The sequence below is a fragment of the Alexandromys fortis genome, unplaced genomic scaffold (genome assembly GCF_014885135.2).
Source record: "Alexandromys fortis isolate MF-2015 unplaced genomic scaffold, M_Fortis_MF-2015_v1.1 scaffold_52, whole genome shotgun sequence".
NCBI classification, from domain to species: Eukaryota; Metazoa; Chordata; class Mammalia; order Rodentia; family Cricetidae; genus Alexandromys; species Alexandromys fortis.
In genome coordinates, this window is record NW_026067929.1 from 113,714 (window position 1) to 133,365 (window position 19,652).

Consider the following 19,652-nt stretch of genomic DNA (forward strand, 5'->3'; position numbering starts at 1 on the left):
TAATTCAAGTGAGGATTCTGAAGTCTGTGCTTAAATTAAGGAGTCTATCCTTATTTAGCCAATATTTGGAATTGTTCTCCACACATAACATCTTATTAACAACCCTCTACAGCCCCGTGATGCCCAACCTGAGGCCTGAGGCCTACATGCAGACCACCATAGATGTGAATGCAGTTTGTTATGTTTGTAGATACCAACTAAATCAATGTCAAAGGTTGGGTGCCCCTGCCATGTGAACAAGTGTGTCATCAATCACTCCACTTTTTCTCTTGTATTTTTCTTTTTTCTGACCTTAACTATCTCATTGTCTCCAAGATTTAATAGATTTGAAAGGTCTTTTCTCATGATGAGATTTTCAAATATATTCTGAAAATACAAAGTGCATAGCTGTCAGTTAATCACAGGGACAACCAGAAGAAGCCATTTCTAGACTCAAACCTACAGGAAAGAATTAGAAAAAAAAAAGAGCAGAGGTCCACATACATGGCCACAGCAACGCCACATGGAAGACTTCAGTGGCCACTACCTGCAAGAGACACGGTGCTGGCAGACCCCTCCTTAAAGTCAAACCAGCTCTGCTTACCTCAGGTTTCCATTCTTGTTGGAGAAGAGAGCCGCTTGTTGGTTCCCAGCCACCCAGCTTAAACCCACAGAAACTGTATTAATTAAACCACTGCTTGGCTCATTAGCTCTTGCTTCTTATTGGCTAACTCTTACATATTAATGTAACCCATTTCTATTAATCCACGTATCACCATTTGGCAGTGGCTTACTGGCAAAGTTTGGGCGTGTCTGATTCTGGTGGCAGCTCCTTGCATCTCTCCAACTCCGCTCTCCTTCTCAGGAGATTTGACTTAGGCTTCAACAATCTCCCAATTAAAGGAGTAAAGAGTACTCTTCTGTGAGGAGTAAAACTGCTCCTGGGGAGACTGGGAATGGAGCGATTCTGCCTGCCCAGGTCTGGTGCAAATGCTTCTTTCTCTCTAGTTGAGTGTCATGGTTACCCCTTCATGACTAGTCCAGAGGGAGGGTAGGACCAGGGACTTCATGCCCCTGACCTACTGTGGTCACCCAACACCTGCAGAAGACAGAACCGAGCTCCCTCTCCCATGACAGAAGTGACAGGACATTGCCGCAGTAGAGTTCAGGTCAGGAAAAGACAAGGTGGCATCATGCCAGTGCTCTGGGGGCTTTGTCTAGAGAGCAGGAGGGTGAATAGGAAGGTTTTCTTTCCACACGGATGAACTGAGCCTGAACTGGACTGTTAATGGGTGCTGTGGGATAACGCTCTTCTACCCCGTAAAGATTTGCCACTCATTTTGGTTTAATAAAATGCTGATTGGCCAATAGCCATGCAGGACATTTAGGTGGGGCAACCAGACTAGGAGAACTCTGGGAAGACTGCAGTCTGCAGTCACCACTCAGATACAGTGGAAGCAAGATGAGAATGCTGAGTAAGATACCAAACCACTTATCTGCCCGCCTTGCCTTCCAAGTGTTGGGATTAAAGGTGTGTGCCACGACACCCAAGTACTCTCTTTTTTTCTTTTAAGTACTTTATCCATTCCCCCTCAAGCCTACATATATTTTTAAACACACTGTAAATTGTTTAGAGGCTTTTTTTTTTGTTTGAAACTATCTTTACTGTATCTCTCTTTTCCTGACCACAGGAGTCTTCAATTTGCTAAGTAATATGGCTAGGATTAAAGCTGTGGCTTTGATGGCTGGATCCAGCCCATTCCTTAGCTTTTTTCTGAGAGTCTAACCTCATGGCAGAGGTACTGGCTGGAGCCATGTTTATTGCCACAATTCTATGGAGTTTCAAGGTCCCTGCCACCGCTAAAAAGCATGCGGTCATCTTTTCAACACCATTTAAGTGTTTCATGGCAGGACCTCTTAAAAGTGCTGCAAAGTTTTGCAGCTAAAGCTGAGTCAGGAAACCTCTCTAAAATGAGAGTGTTTTCATCTAACAAACAGAGCAAGCCTGAGAAATTGCTGCTACCAAGAAGCCATGCTCAACACTCTTATTCTGTGTCTAGATTTACTTGCCAAGCTCTCTCGGGTTTTCTGTGGATGCAGTTGTCCACACATTGGGCACCATTGGTTGACTGACAGTTTCTCTCACACCTGGTCCTTCAGTCATTCAGTCCCAAAGGAACACACAGAGGTCTACATTAATTATAAACTGGTTGGCCTAGTAGCTCAGCCTCGCTTTGTGTTTCCCCTGCATGCTCTCTCTCATTTTACTGCAGAGCATGGGACACTGAATTAGTCCATACTTCTGAATCGATGTTCACAGTTCCTGGGTCAATCTGTTTATTTATTTTTCATATCTGAAGCATAAACACTAAGCTCTGAGCCCAAAGCTCAAGTGACACTATATCTGATGCACTCCTCTCTGCTCATGTGCAGAAGCCTAAGTATCCTCCAGGCAATCTTCGCTACTTTTATACATGGCAGAATAAGTGTTAATGCCAACGTAGCATCATGGATTGGGTTGGTTCGGGTCTCCATGGTCTCCCATATTGCATTCCTGTCTGTTAGGCATGGTCTCCTGGCTCTGGTGCTCCCATGAAATGTTGGAAGCTTTAGGAGGGTGAGCCAAGTAAGAGGTTAGGTAGTTGGGGACATGTCTTAAATGGAGTATCACCCTGCTTCCCAGGTGACACAAGACATGCCTTCTACCTTGCCTAGGGTGTCTAGTACTGTTATCACCCTGAGAGAAAAGGGCTCAGGGACCTTGAAAAAAGCCTCTGGAATAGTGAACCCAAATGGATCTTTCCTACGTATGAATTGATATCTCAGGGCTTTGCCATGAGGACAGAAAAGTGGCTAACGTACCATTTGCATTTAAATGATCTCTCAAATAATCTTTCTTATCTCATCCCTTTCTCTGACCTATGAAAAACAGCACCAAGTTCATGAGTGAATGTAAATAAACCAGAAAGCACGTCAGAGTCTCTCTACAGGTGCCGCCAGGAATGGCTGTTGCGTGTATATGAATGTACGCCTCTCTCTGTTTCTGAATGCCTGTGCTCCACGTTCATTCTGTGCTTCAAGGTGGGTGATTTGTATTGAACAACCTTCCTAGCTAACTAACCTCTCACCAAGCATTAGCTTTACTGCTAAACACATATTTTGAAATTATGTTTTCATAAACTATAATGTTCAGTTCTATAACATTTATATTAGCCTTCATAGATCTCTGAAAATCATTTCCCTGAATATCCTATTCATGGTTGTTTAGAGCCCTCATCTACTGGCCCTAGAGGCTGAATCCTGTGGGGATGGTTTTCTTTAGTTGAACTTTATTCTTTTAAAGTCATTTTGTCCTCTTTCTGTGAAGCTTCCTGTGTGTGTGTGTGTGTGTGTGTGTGTGTGTGTGTGTGTGTGTGAATGGCCTGTATAGATTACACATTTAAAACCTCCAGTGGCTTCAGACACGTGCATCCCTCCAGAGAGAATTCTACCACTTTCCTGGTTGAGTAGACTGTCTTCTTTGCGTGAACTATGATGGTTGCAGGTGGATGAGATGGCCATCTCTGCTTTTATCCCTGTTGCCGGTTTCATCAGAGTCTTGGGGCTGAACCCCACAATAGCCCAGGCACCATCATGGAAGAGGCAGAGGAAATAGCGTGACCACTGGAGGATGGGAGACGTGCTGTGAAAGGCTGCTTCTAGATAATGCACTCATACGCTCACAGTAGTGCTGGTTACTCCCACAGAATTGACCCAAAATCAAGCCAATCAAAATCCCAGCACAGAGAAGGGAGGAGCTCAGAAGACCCCACACCTAGCTGAAATTAGGAGGAGGAGAAATCGATACGGTATCCAAAGAGAGGGAGAGAAAAGGAGACTAGGTGTGAGCAGAATCCATTATGTACATGTGCAATCACAGAGAGAAAATAAAGCAATTCAATTACCTCATTGGTCCCTCCCATCCCTTTTGAAAGCCCATCACCTTGTTCTTAATCTCAAAGCCGAATTTTATTTCTCTGACACTCATGGCTGTGGAAACATCTGGGTGGTACTCTGAGCTTCTCATAAGACCCCTCTGCTGTACTTTCCTTTGTCTGTACATCCACAGAGGGAATCTTGAATACTGACGTGAAAGTAGGTGTATTTGAGTAACTTCCAGCCTTGGTAACAATGGTATTCAGAATTTTCTTTCTCTGTCCCTGGGAACTTTCTCTTCTTTGAAGGCCAGTATGTTCTGCTTGGCCTAGGCCGCGGACCCTGTGGAAGATTCTGCCTAACTTGTAGGGACACCGGTTCCTACACAGTCCTGGAGTGTACCTCTCTTCATGTCGTGCTCACACTATAAAGTGGGGATGGGATGTCACGCCTCGATTTGCCATATACAGTTAATTCCCTTTGGCAATGTGACTGGCCTGTGTGACGCACAGATGACTGATGGAACGTTATACTTGGTATGTCTGCAGAAGAGACTGAGTGAAAGCCACCCGTATCAGTGCAGCAGGCATGATCCAATCTGTAGCCGTCCCAAAGGAAATGAAAATGAGGGGTGTCATGCACTCACCTTATCTGAAATAGGATGTTCATCTCAAACAAACTTGTCTGCTGGCCTCCTGGGTCTGGGTCTCCAGGCACACGTGGGGCTTACACTGTGCTTTCTCATGCCTCTGGGGTTGGATTAATGTCACATGACCAGCTTGCCCTGTCTTCAGTTTACAGAAAACAGTCACTGAATGTCCTAGCATCCACAGACACATAGGCCAATCACTTATAACAAATTGCTTTCAATGACCTCCCGTTTCTCTATCCATCATCAATCTATCTATCTATCTATCTATCTATCTATCTATCTATCTATCTATCATCTATCTATCTATCTATCTATCTATCTATCTACTTATCTATCTGCCTATCTATCATCTATCATTTATCTAACATCTATAATTTATCTATCATCTATCTATAGTCATCCATTCATCTACAAATATATTTCTCACTGGACCTGTTTCATAAGGGAGCCCTGTGTTCTAAAAGCATCAGGAATCTATAGGTAACCTCCAGGAATGGACACTGTCTGTCTTCAGATAACCAGAGAAAAGGCTTTAAAGAAAATTTATTGTGCCAAGAACCAAATAAGTTGTAAAGCAAATTGTCTTTAAAATCAGACTTTCTGACAATGTAACTGGTTGCTGTCGCCTTGACTGCTGCCTTGGCAGGTCCTGAGCAGAGAACTCAGTGAACCTATGCAGTGGCAGAGGTGGCGAGTCTGTGCTGTGTTAGGCCTGATGACATAGTTCATCAAGCAGCAAAATAAACCCACAGGCTTTCCAGAGTGACAGTGCCCGGAGGGAGAGTCCAGGCATCACCGCTCATCGCGCTCACTCTTTTCAGGGTACTGGTTCAAGTGGCGCATTCTATTCTTCCTGGTTTTGTTTATTTGGTTTTCAAGAGTCAGTTTCTATGTGTAGCCCTGGTTGTCCTGGAACTCACTCTGCAGACCAGGCTGGCCCCTAATTCAAAGATCCAGATTCAGCTGCCACCCCGCTCCCACCCACCTTCTGGTGCTAAGAATAAAAGAGTGTGTCACCACCACCTGGCTAAGGTGTTGTTTTCTCGTGGCTTTATTTCTCCCCTTTTCTTCCTCCTTCTTTGTTCCTTCCTTTCTTTTGCTTGTAAATATTTATCCTGCCTTTCAACCAAACCTCAGCTGAGGGTTCAGGTAATACGTGCTGCTCCTATAATAGCCAAGAAAACCAGATAGTCTCTGAACAGTGCACAGACCATAGCCTACCAAGAGTGCAGAGACCATAGCCTACCAAGAGTGCAGAGACCATAGCCTACCAGGAGAACAGACAGGCCATAACTGACCAGGAGTGGAGATAGACTGTCACCTACCAGGAGAACAGACAAGCCATAGTCTACTAGGAGTGCAGAGACCTTAGCCTAACAGAACAGACGGGCTATAGTCTATCAGGAGTGCAGGCAGACTATAACCTACCAGGAGAACAGACAGGCCATAGCCTACCAGGAGCATAGACAAGCCATAACCAACCAGGAGTACAGACAGACTTCAGCCCGTGACTTCTCTAACAACTCATACAGAAGTCCCCTTCCAGTCAACTTCTAAGTCAGTCCCTTGCTGAAGTCTCTATGGCTGATACTGGAGCATACTGTGAATTGATTTCTGGGGTAAGACTTAATAATATTAAGGACTCTGACTAGAGAGTGTTAAGGGGCAAGGATGGTAAATTCTGTGAAGTCAGGAAACACGAAGCATTCCTGATGAAATTCCTCTAAAGCATTTTTTTTTTCCAACCTCAACACCAGAGACAGTACTGAGAAAATATTTCTGATCGAATCTCTTCTCCTGGCCTTGTTTTTCACCCGAAACATTTCTGTAGTGTTGTTGCTTGTGTGTGTTCATGCCCCATATGGGTATCTGTAGCCGTGCAGCTGGTCTCAGAACACTGTGGTAGGGTGGACGTCAGCCTGGAATATGCTTGTTTGTTTACAGACTTGGGGAATGCCTGTGCTTCTCAGGTTTAAAGTGCAGCTCCAAACCGTTTTGTTTCTGGCATCACTCCTTCTCTCTAAGAAGATTAGTAGTCTCCAATCCTGGACCTCAGCAATCAGGCTGCACACAATCAACCCACAGCCTCCTAGCTCTCTCAAGGAGCACACCCTATCACCAACCATTTTCAACATTTCTGTACAAAATCATGTTTCCTGTAACAAGATAGCTTGGGTAGGATTGGCTCCTGATTACCAATTGGTATGCTTGTATATTTGGTCATACTTTATTAATTTTTAGCTTTGTTTTTGTTTATAATCAAAATAAGGATTCCAAATACCCCTCCAGCCCAGGAACAATGCCATGCGGTACTCAAGGGCTTCAGAACTCTCGATGAACCAGGCTGTGTGGAGTGAGCACCGCCTTTGAAATATGATTTAAAACAGAATTCGCAGTGTCGCAGAATTACATAAAACTGTGTGAAATTGTGCAGATAATCATTTAAATCTCCCTACATGAAAAGATAATTGCTCTAGAAATTAACTGTACCTGGGGTTCATTCATTTGGTCATGGCTAGTTTCTTATGTAGCGCTGATTTGATATTAGAGCTAATTAAGATCAGGTCAGAGTTGCTGAAGGTCAGACATTAATGTGTGGGATCATTGAAATGATAATTATAAACAGATTAGGAAGCCACGGTCCTTTATAAGGGGTTATTAGGTAATTACTGTGAGCACGAACGGCTTACTGTAATAATGGATTATCGACTCCTCACGGCGCTCTCGGGGTGAGAGTGTACCACTTCCTCAAGGACTAAAGAACTGCGTTCTCCACACCCAGAGATCAGTAAATAATGCAGAGACTCGGCAGCAGTGGCCCACTCTTTCCTGGAAGGGTTTTGGCTTTCGGGGAGGTCTGTTGTGGCTAATGTGCCTTTGTTTACCTGAATATCAAGAGGCCAGGGGCCTAGAGGAGTAGAGGAGGAGAGAATCCCATCCTATAGACTGACATAGCGGGGCATGAAAGGCCTCTCTGGGTTGTCTGGGTTCTGAGTGTAAGAAGTCCATGACCAACTAACTGCCCAAGGTGTAAGGGATGCGGCTGAGCCACTGTCTCCGGTCTGGGATGGTTCTCACTCAGCATGCTCTTTCTGGGCACGCTTTAACAGTTACATGGACTGAAATGTTGGCCAGGCTCATAAAAGTTGGCATCCAGAATTGGGGCCATGTGGAATTGGTCCTCAAACCAGGACTCCATGGTAAGCGAGGTTCTCACCTCAGGTCAGCCCCCAGAAAAGTTAACTTTGATGAGAAATAAGTTGGTGAGTAATGAAGAAATGGCCAGAATGTTTAAGTAGCTTTCCGCCTTGAGCATGTCAGTGTACGCCATTCTCTTTGCTTCAGAGGGAACTTCATGCCTCCAGTTCCCTACAAGACTCTCCCCACTGCAGAGCCAACCCTGCCGTTACTGGAAATCGGGAAAGCATCCTAGAGCTGGGCTTTCCAAGTCTGTTCACTGTAATGCAGTATTTTTAAACCTCAGTCCAGAGCTGAGCTGAGGAACAGACACATAAGATTTGAGGTGGGGGTAGGGGTAGGATGCCCTCACAATTGGGGAGACTTGGGCAGCAGCACTTAGAGTCATTGGCCATATGGCCTTGGGTGTGACAGTCCATGTCTTCAACTCCTTGCCATGCAGGACCCCCTTTGTGAAAGTCTCAGAGTATCTGAGTCTCTTGTCTGAGTCTGGTCTTGACGAAGGAGTTGGATTTCTCTGATCTCTAGCTATCTTGAGAGGACTTTGGCCTCAGCCTGATTTTTAGTGCCAACAAACAATACCAGCCTTTCAGCAGGTGTGTGCATGTGTGTATGTATGTATGTATTTGTACACATAATAAGTATTTTTTTAAAAAAGAGGGGTTAAGCATAAAATATTAGGATGATGCTTTAAGCATGATTAATAAGAACTCATAGAGAGAATTTGGGGTTCAACCTGAAGGTCAGAAAAGCAAAACAAGCAGCCACAGGCTCTTACCTCTACCTCAGTCCAAAATGGTGACCTTGTCTCCAAGAATCTTAGAATGAAACTATATTTGAGAGCTGTCTCCTCCCACATTATAGTCTTCTCCAGGGCTTAGATTAAAGGCTTGCTCCCCTGGGATTAAAAGCATGCACCACCCTGTTTCTATGGCAACTAGTGTGGCTATTGGGATTAAAACTATGTCTTATCATTACCTGGTCTGTTATCAGGTAATGGTAGCATTAGCCATCACATGTGGACGGAGCGTATGAGAGACAAAAGTGTATGAATGGTCCAGGAGCTGGCTTTAGCTCATTTGTCTTGGTCTCTATGTTGGTTGATAAGATTGTATACGTGTCGAAGATCCTGTGGGGTCTCCATCATTTCTATGGTCTTGAGAGATCTCATGAGGGCTCATCTTTAGCAGCCCAAGGGAATAACCTTCCTTCAATGTTTCTCCCAGCTGGGATGCCTCCTTTACGGCTGGGGTGTTCTGCTTACCTTAAGTGAGTCAGTTTGGGTTCTCTGACTAAACCGTTGACTTGAAGTGTCTTGTCTGAAGTTTCTGTATGGTTGAGGCTTCCAGGAAGGTGACTGAAAGGAAATCACAGTTTGTGTTCAGTGGGGCAAATTAGCGGTAGTCTCAACAGTGCTTGCAGGGCAGGGCAGGGAAGACATGCAGTCATATAAGAGTTAGAGGAGGCAGTGATTCTGAGCAAGAAGGCTAAAATCTGAAGTTCAAAGTGGTACATGGACCCTGTTTGACAGCAGCACAACTGACTCCCTGCTTGAGACCTGCTGGTCTAGGTGAGAGGAGGACCAGGGTCGCAGGACCCAGGATTCACCTTGTCCTCCAACACGCATGAAGAGAATTCTGGAATCTGATGACTCTGTGAGTATCCAGAGATACTGGACCCTGAACCCTTGGGCTCTGTGGATATCAGGTTTCAGGGTATTGGGGTCTTGGAGATTGGAGCAGTATGCCAGCAAACCCTGAGAAAAGTTTCATTTCAGGCACCTCCTAGTGGTTAAGGAAATTGGTTATGCCTGAGGACCAGGAGTATCCAGCAATGTCATCTACTACTATGAGGAGGAGGAACTGGGTGGCTGCAGCCTGGAATGCATAATACTTAAATATACTGGAGAAGGCAAAAGAGGTAGAGAGGTCCACCCACTAGGAAGTAGTAGATAGAGGTGAAGTTCCCCAAGTAGAGCATTCCCTGAGACCTAGAGTCTGAGCTGAGGCTGTCAGCTTCCCGCCATCCTCTCCAGGCTCTTCTTGGCAGATTTTACTTGAGGAGTTTTTCATTTTGTTCTTGCACAACTGTCTTTCAGAGAAGCTGCTAATGAATGGCCAGGCCAAGAGTGGCCGGCTGTACATTGTTGAGAGAATTGCCTGCCTGCCCGTATCTTCCTTGCTTCAGGGTAATAATCAAGGGCACCTGTAATCAAGGGCACCCGGGCCACTGAATATAGTTATCTTAAGAAGGAAGGCAACCTTGGAGAATCCTGTTTCAGAAGCCGTTTGATGACCTGCTCCTATCTGAGAGACAAGGGTCCTTGTCCAAGTCTCACAAACTTTAGGGCACAAAGCATGTTTGTGGTACATGTTGCTGTAGATAGGATTCCTGGATACATAGAGTGAGTCATGACAAATCCATCATACATGCAGGGAGAAGAACCTCTGGTGCAGGATGTCTTTGAGCTGAAGGTAAATTTTGGCCATGGGTGGTGGCTACAGCATCAGAGGCGGGTGTAAACACATACTGAAATGTGTCTTTCTAGTAACTCTTTTGGCTCCAAAGAGGCGCCCTGAATCAGCTGCTCCCAACCTGTGCTGGTTTTCTGTCTCACGGCGTGTTATGACATATCGCTCCCACACAAATGAAAATAAATGAGGATTTTACAATAACATTAATAAGAAATGAAAATAAAAAGGCTCATTAGTCAAAATGTGGATGGCAGGAAGTGTCATAATAAAAGATGGATGGAGCGAAAACATATCCAGAGGGTCTATCTCCCAACGCCCGGAGTGCATCGTCTGCTTGGAGAACCTTGAGACACAGAGCAGTTCAGACATGTGTGCCTATCAGTCCTTGTCTCTGGGTGTCTGTCCTGAAACTCAAGTAACACCCAGGTGGAATCCCTTTCTCTCCTATCTGACCTCAAGAGCACAGAGTTTTACTTCAAAGGAGAATGTTCCATGATACATTGCATCCTAACCACAGGGTCCTTTATTTTGTTTGTAACACTAAGTGGTGCCTCATGGCACATTTGGCCATTAAAGGCACTTCACGTCTTTGGTTGACAGAGAAGGTGGGTGGACAGTTCAGAACTCAGACTGTTAAACTGTCTGTTAGTGCGACAGACAGCATAGTGGGTCATTGTGACGTTTGCTCTCAGTGGTGACAAAGTCAGTTTCTCTCTCAGTCTCTAAGGCAGGTTTACCAGTTTGCCTGGAATGGATCCTTCCTTGCCATGAGCTCACAGGCTCTTGTGTCCAACCCTGGGATTTCCTCTCTCCTGTGAGGCAACAATCCCATAAATGAGTCACCAAGTCAAATGCCTTCTTCTTCTCTGTACTAAGACAATGCAAACCTGTTTCCTAAAAGTGTTCTCCCGCAAGGCTTAACCATGCAGTTCAGGAACTCGAAACATGGCTGCTGAGATACCATGGAGGTGGAATGGAGTCATCTGTTGGTCTAATTCAGCTTTAGCTGCATGGTCAGGCCACAGTGTGGAGAGCCAATGATATGATCGTTTCTTTTACTTCCTTCCTTTCTTTTCTCTTCCTTCCTCTTCCTTCCTCTCCTCATCTTACCTTCTTTCTTCTTTTCAGTTACTGTTTGTTCATGATTGCAACAGCCACGCCATTTCCAGAAGACAGAACCACACCAGACTCCTCCCCATCCTTGGGTTCCCATAGTCTTTCCCCCCCTCTTCTAAGATGTTCACCCCCTCTGGAATTCAGAGGGAGTGACGTAGATGTCTCATTCAGAACTGCACACCTGGCAATCGCTTGTACTCAGCATTTTGGCAATTTATGTGTTCCTGCTTTGATTGTCATGCTCTAGCTAAAGAGGCCTCTCTGTCCAAAGCTGAGGGCTGTACTGATCTGTAGATAGAAACAAATATTTAGAAAACAGTTCAACGATAGGTCCACTTGGTATAACATCATTAACTTACCTTGCAATAGGGCCTGGAACCTTCAGAGTCATGGGATTTTATACTGAATGTAACCCAGACCCAGAAATACAAATCCTCTATGTTCTCTCTCATATGTAGGTCTTAAACATAAACTTCTAGATAGATAGGTTTAAGTTAAAGTGAGTGTCCGTAGAGGGTAGGAAACAAAAAGAGGACATGAAAAATAAGGAAGGACTAAAGGATGTGTAGTAAAATACGTGTAATATGCAAAGAGAAGGGGGATCCTAGGGGAGGAAAGACTAAAGGGTGGGGCTAGGAGGATAGGTGAAACATAGCAGTGAGGGTGGTCCAAACAAACCAAAGAGGTCTGAAAAGAATATACAGATATTTACTGCTTTAGAAGCTGATCAAAACTTTCTATTGAAATGAAAACGATGGACTGAGAAGATGGTTCAACAGGTGAAGGGGCTTGCTGCCATGCTGGAGAGCAAGAACACAATCTCCGGTTCTAGAAGGAGAGAACTGACTTTCACAAGCACATGGTGTCACAATGCCCCACCCCCACATATGCACACAAAAAAGTAAACGTAAGAAAGCTAAGAAAAAAGGAAAGGGGTTGAACTGTGCTATGTGATTGGTTAACACGGCTCTCAGAATAATGCTTCCAAATCAAAATCCAGAAGGACACTCTGTGATTGGTTAACACTGCTCCCAGGCTCATAAGCTTTCAAATCAAAATCTCGAAGTCAGTTGTGAAACACACCCCCAAATAAAATATACTATTTGCCATTGCTCTTGGTTACCTGTCAGAACCAGATGGCTAAGACCTTAATGGCAAAGAAACCACACACTTTGGTTGCAGGACATAGAGAAATCAAGCTGGAGTTGAACTGGCAATTTCTTGTCCACTAGCTAGAATTTGTAGAGACAGGAGGTGCTAGTTAGATGTTGGGGCAGAAACGTCATCAGTGACCTCACTTAGATGCAAACCTTTCAAGGTACCATACTGAGGCACCTGGCAAGATACACTCATGGATGTAATAATGGCATGAATGTTGTGGGGGTAACCAGCTACTTCCTGGTTGGACTTAGGGCCCAGTGCATAGGAAGAAATGGATACTTGGCACTGGAGAACTAGCCAGTATCCTCTATTTTAAAATGTACAGGACAGAAGAAAATGGGTTCGTGTTACTTAGGTCTCAAAATTTCTTCTTTCTGGTGTTTCTACAGCTGAAACTCTGTCATGAGGTCTGACTGCTGTAGTCTTCCAGAATTTGCTTTCAATTTTCATTTAGAAATATTTAAGGCAAGCAACTATAAGCTTCCATTATTGTTTTTACAAAAAGGTGGATTATCAAATAACACATTGAAGATTTGGTGCAGCCACATCTGTCTTGGGATAGAGCTCTATGCAAGTAAGCCAGCCCTATGGGTATTGGGACTTCTCTCTGCCAAATGAAAACTTCAGCAGAATGACGAGTCACCACAAACCTGAGGGAACTTCACAAGTTGGATTATCTGAAGACTGATGATGACTTTAACTCGATCCGAAAGTCACACATTTCTACACTAGTCCCAGAAGCACATCTTTATTATGGTTTGAATTTTTTTTAAAAATGTATGAAGTAGCCTAGCTGGGAAGACAAAAAATCAATTCACATACTTAGAAATTTAGTCCCATACATATTAAGTGGAAGTCTAAGAAATTAGCCCATAGAAATTTATAATTTTTTAATGTTGATGTCTCTAAAGATAAGAGATTCTGAAACCCTCCATCTCCTCTTTTATATTTAAGTAGTTTTAGTATTTCAGATAGCAAATAGAGAAAGAGATCAAATTGCCAAGTGTGAGATCCTGGGCTGAGCCAAGTCCCCTTTGTCTACAGACCTCCAAGTCTTAAAAGATTTCAGGAGAAGCAAGTTATGCTCTTAGTGACCATTGGCTATCCATGTAATTTTGGTAGGAAGGTTCTCTTTCTGTGTCTCAATTGTTCCTTTCCAGAACTCACCAAGTTCTATTCCTACCCTCCCAGGTTAGACAGTATCCATGGACGATGCCAGCCTCTCCCTGGGCCCCAAGAGTCAAGTATACTACACTACGGTTGAATGGATGGAACGAACACATAGGATTCAGGGGTACATGACAGACTGTTTTACATGGTGAAATGCTGTTTGCCCTGTAAAGAATACCTGCATTCAAGGTATGGCCTGTCCAGAGGAGCATGCCTGGGCTATGTGCTGCTGGTAGCAGTCTGTAAGACCTGAGTATGTTTTCTATGTTTCTATCTAGGCGAGCTATGTCTTGCCTGAGTCAGTTTAAAGAGAACAAGGTGAAAGCAAGCTCCCCAGCAAGTCCTGACTTACGGCTCATTCTGTACCACGTCCTCAAGTGGAGGGAACAGTGAAGACTCTTCAGTGTAAAGTCTGAGCTGATTGGTCCTCCACAGTTGATTGATGTGTTTTTAAACTGGACTTCTCCTGGATTCCCCTCTCTTTCAATGTAGCCTTGGCCTCAGGAAGCCATATCTGATCTGCTAAGTGACTGTTCGACAAATCAAGGCAATGAACATTTCTCCCAAAAATTTGTTAAAAAACACAGTAGATTTTTGGGGAAAGCTTTCATTCATTTCTCTAAACATCCGATGGGCTTGCTTCTTTCTGATAGGCATTCCCCGAGGAACTGCTCAGTCAGGATATCATTCATGTGGTACTCACAGCCCTCCCGTGAAGACAGTCTGGAGCTCCCTGCATGGATGTCTGAGCATGGCCAACAGGACGAAGGTGTTAGGATCAGGAGGGGCCAGCGTGTAGAAGGGTTTAGATGCCCAGCCAGGCAGTGAGTTGGGCTCTGACTGTGGTCCATGCAGCAGGGCAACACCTTATGCTGAGGGGAGGTCTTTGTGAGCTCAAGGAAGAAAAGGCTTCAGGTGCTAGCGTAGTTGAAGTTGAGGAAAAAACAAAACCCTGTGGTATGTGAAAATAAGGTGGGAATGGCCAATGTTCCTACAGAAGGCTGGCAGTGTTTTGCTTTCTGCTGTGACTGTTTTCTCACATGGATACTTTCCTTGGGTGTGCAAGCTGCTGCTCCTCTGGTATCTTAAGCCTCAAGCTCTCTCTCTCTCTCTCTCTCTCTCTCTCTCTCTCTCTCTCTCTCTCTCTTTCTGTCTCTCTGTCTCTCTCTATCTCTCTCTGTGTGTATAAGAGAGAGTGTGTGTATAAATCAATTCTTCCTGTGCACAATTTCCCTGCTTGTCTGTGCTCTTGCATCTAAATAAAATAGTAAATAATTACCCAAGTGTAACACTAACCAAAATAAATTAGACTTTGTTTTAACAAGACACGAGCATTTACTTCTGACTGATGTGTGTGTGGTGTTGTAAAACTTGTTTTTTTTTTTTTTGATACTTTCAGTTTTTTAAACAATTGTTGTCAATATTGTTTTGTCACCCAGGCAAGTACAAATTGGTTACAGAGACTATTGACATAATTCAATATCATATTATGAGTATGTTTATTAATGTGAGAAGGTAAATACAAGTCTTGGTCAGCAAGAAAATCTTGATGCTGACAGTATTCTCCCTGGCCTGCCTATTCCAGCCCATAGGAAAGAAAGCGTGTGTTTCCGGGCTGTGTGCAGCCTCCACAGTGATTATGATGCTTCAAAGTTGAATATGGAGCATGGGTTCAATAAATTTTTTTACTAGGGTGATTGGGACAGAATACCATGTTTTTGGTTCCTTGTGGTGTACCCAGTTCTGAATGCATCCTTGCTCAGCATGTAGACCACACATAAAGACAAGACTGTCCCTTTCTGTATCTGGTGTGGATTTCCCTTTACAATTTCTTTGGCCCAAGAACCATTGATTGGGCCAACGTCTTCTCTCTGGATGGTCCAATTGTGGCCTGTGCAGCTATCTACAAAGCCCCCCCCCCCCCCCGAGATCCCTGTTTTCTTTGTCTGTGGCACCCCCGTGCATTCATTTGCCTGTCGAAATCTCCATCCAAGTTGACCCAGACAGGAGCCAGAGACAGACCAAGAGCCCACATGGGTGAGCGGTAGCTCCCTGACAGATGCAGGGAGCCCATCCCTGCCCCCACCCATCAAGTCAATGGAGGATGCAAACCAGCATCCCGCCCAAACCCACCCAGGGTGGAAATGCGCTGCCCTCTCTGTTGAGAGGCCCTGGGGATGCCCCTACCGCGGGTGTCCATCACATGTGCTGATGGGCATGAATGGGGCAGAGGGGGAGTCCCTTGCTTGCCTGCACCTGTCAGCATAGCTGATGGGCAGGAAAAGGTGGGGGAGGCCTTCCTCCCACTCTGTCAATGCAGCTGACAGACAAGTGTAAGCGGGTAAGGCCCCTGGCCTCTGCTAGTCATACGGTGAGTGTTTGATTGGGAGTGGACGGGTTCCGCTTGCCTGGCAGAATGAGGGGCTGTGAGCATTGGAGGCAGGAGGCTCCACAAAGACAAGAGTGAAAGACAAGACTAGTGTCTTGTGTGTGTTGTGCATGCTCGTGTATGTGTGAGAGCCTTCCTGAAAATGTAAAAGTGTGGCCCCACATGCCCAGGTCGCTAAGACACAGTGTCTGATGGAGGGATTGGGGCACTGGCCAAAAGAGTATGTTGTACAGGAGACTCACATGACATATGCTCTCAGAAACGAAGACGGGGAGGAGTCAAAGAGAAGGCAATTGGGCTGACCTTCACATCTATACGGGCAATTCTTTAATATACATGCCATGTCTGTCATTCAGAACAGCTTGCTGATTCCTTATCTCTGGGTTTGGAAAGGAATACATGATCCAAATTCTTCATTTAGTGGCTTCTATGGTTTGTTCCTTGGTCTTGAACTTTGCCACAGCATGCCATGTTGCATGGAGGCTTTTGATGCAGCTCTCCTAGGAATGCATCTTTGAAGGAAGCATTACATGTGACCCACTTACTAGTCAGATCTACTACATTAATGTGTGGATGTCTCTAGATGATTCAGAGCTTGTATGTTCTCTTGGAAGCAGCTAGGTGTTTCTGCAGTGGCCCTGGCCATGTGCTATCTGAGAAGAATCTAGTGAGGGAGTTGTTGGCTCAATATCTGGTTAGCTCTACATGACCTCTTCAAACGTTTTGGTGATCCATTTAGAAGCAAAACCCTTTCCTTATATAGAAACACATTCTCCAGTTCAGTGAAAGGAATTTTCTCATTAGTTGCAGTTGTATTTTGTCCATGAAATAAAGAAATGCCTTTCCACAAGCCCAAGGGTCAGGTGTTAACAAGTCAAGATCATTGTGGTCAGGCCATCACTGCCATAAAGATGAGTTTAGATGAAGGGCGTTCCTCTTTGACTGTACTTATTTATTTGTATGTATGTGTGCTTACTCATATGTGCACTGTTACAAGTATGTGGTAGTCAGAGGATAACCTGTGGTAGTTGGTTCTCTCCTTCCTCCACTCAGAACCTGGAGATTGAGTATAGGTTCTCAGGCTTGGTGGAAAGGGCCTTTACGCCTTAAGTTATCTTACTGCCCCAAGGGATAAGTTTGAAGAAACACAGACACTCTAAAATTTTCTTGGTTATGGTCTTTTGGAATAGCTTTTGAAGAATAAAAAGGCCAACAAATAATATCAGAAGCATATGTAAGAAAAATCAAACAGCAATTTGAAGTAAAAGCAACCTAGAACTCCATGACTCATTCCTCTTCCAAGAAAGAGATGGAAATGTCAGTAGACACTCAGTTGGTCCTGATAGGGAGAAACAATCTCCCTCTGCTCCAGAATGCTTCAGCTTCCTCTACATACAAGTATCCATGCTGGATTCTGAAAGAAAGGGAACGTCACAGTGACTTGCGGCTTTCATTCCACAGTGCCTCTTGCCAGCAACAGAGATCCTGTTGGAAGGCACCCATGTGTCTTGGGGACAGAGGCCGCTGTTGGTAACTCTTTGTCAGCAACTGCAGAATTGGCAGCAGTGGCAAACAAAAACATATTCAAAAGACTGTACAGGCAGGGAGCCTCTGAGAAACCCCGCTTATTGAGTTAGTGGAAGCTGATGCCTTTGGTCCCTTTTGGAGCATCAGGGACAGGGACTGGCTTTAGGGGTCTTTCCATTTTCACTTCCAAAGTGAGCCTTTGCTTCCAGTAGAATCAAGACAAAAATAAAATGAAGAAATGAGGTATAATTATCTTGTGGCTCTTGATGTTTTAGACTTTAGGCTGGTCACTTTAGACTCAGAGTGCAATACTCAGCCCCAGACAGCATCCTGAATGGTGAGCCATGATTCTATGCCTGCTTAAGAAAGGTAATTAAGTATCTACAAAGACTCTAAAGAGTTTTAAGGCTTCGTATGACAGAGGATGGACACGAGTTTAGCAACCTAGGGATCAAAGCCACAGCACGCAAGCTATGGGACAGAGAAGCCCCAGCCACTGTCTGTACCACAGAGCCGCTGAAGGAGCCAGTTTCCCACAGGTGGGTGGCATCAGCTCTGCCTGCTTGTGGGAAGCGCAGCAGTGAGAAGCAGAGGTAAGAAACTAAGCCTTCCCCCATGAGATGACTTGATGGAACTGAGAGTGTTTAGCCACTTCGGGGCAGGATGAAAACAGAAGCCCCTTGCTTATTACCGATGGCTGCCAGATTGAACCATCAGGAAGTTTTGTTTGCGGCATGTGAGTGTGGCTAGATCCTTCAGGCCTCACGTATGAAGTCACCAGCTGACTGCGTGTGCTGTTTTAGCGGCTGTATGTCACCTTGAAGACAGCTAGCTAATACAAAAGAAAAATGGGATGAGATTTAAAATGGTGAATTTTGACTGCTGATAAATAAATATGCCCCTGGGACTCAATAATTCATCACTTTGAGTTATTTATCTCTCTCAAAAGGTTTCTGAAATCATTCTTTACTGTTTCACTTCATTAACTCTTTGATCTCCGTGACAAAGATCACTTCATCCATGGCCACTGCTCTGCTCAGGCTAAGTTACTGAGGGGACTGAGAGTGACAAACAAGTGATGCCAATCTGTTAAAACTGTGAAGAGGCTGGGGGCGGGTGAAGGGGCAGATTGGGGGAGCAGGCTTGGGGGAGAGGCCAGGGCAGGCTGGGTGTAGTCTGGGAACCAGCTCAGGGAGCAGTCTGGTAACAGGCTGGGGACACAGACCGGGAGGAGGCTGGGAGACCAAGCCAGATGAGCAGATTGGGAGCAAACCTGGAGCAGGCTGGATGAGCGGCAGGCTTTGAAGGAATCATGGTTCTGAGAAGTACCTACAGCTGCTGTACATTGTAGATCCCCAAAGTTTAAAGTGGCCGATTAGCCAATTGGTTCCCTGAGCCTGTTATCTCTGTTTCAAGGTCAGGTTGAATAACAAGGGCTAGGTGATGCCCCCAGCCTATTGCCTCTGCTACAAGATAAAGACCTAAGGATGGAGTGTCCACGGCTTTCTTGAGTTGCTTTGGGTGATTGGTTGATGGAAACAGTAGTGATAGCCAAGGTCTCTCATGCTAGATTTTAAATAAACCTTGGTAGTCACGGACATTCCCAGTCATTCACTGAGGAGAGAACGTCAGTCCTTCACACAGAGCAAGAATATGGTGTGTGCAGCCAGCAGGAGCACTAAGCCGGCCACAGACAGGCAAGCACAGCCTCGTATCCAATCCTGTGAGACACCTATCCTGATGAATCTCGTGGATGCAGAGACTGAAGGGAGGGAAGGAGCAGGCTGCTGATCTGTAAGCGTACAGTTTTAGCTTCACAAGGTGAGTGGATTCTGTTGGGTGCTGACAACACTGGGCTGTAGACATCAATGTATATGGTACACTTACAGCATCTTAGGGGAGAAAGAAAGAATTCATTCAGCTCACAGGTCCAGATGAGAGTCCGTCTTTATGGGGAAGTTAAGATGGAACTTGAAACAGCTCATCACATCATACCCATAGTCAAGAGCAGAGAGAGAGAGAGAGAGAGAGAGAGAGAGAGAGAGAGAGAGAGAGAGAGAGAGAGAGAAAT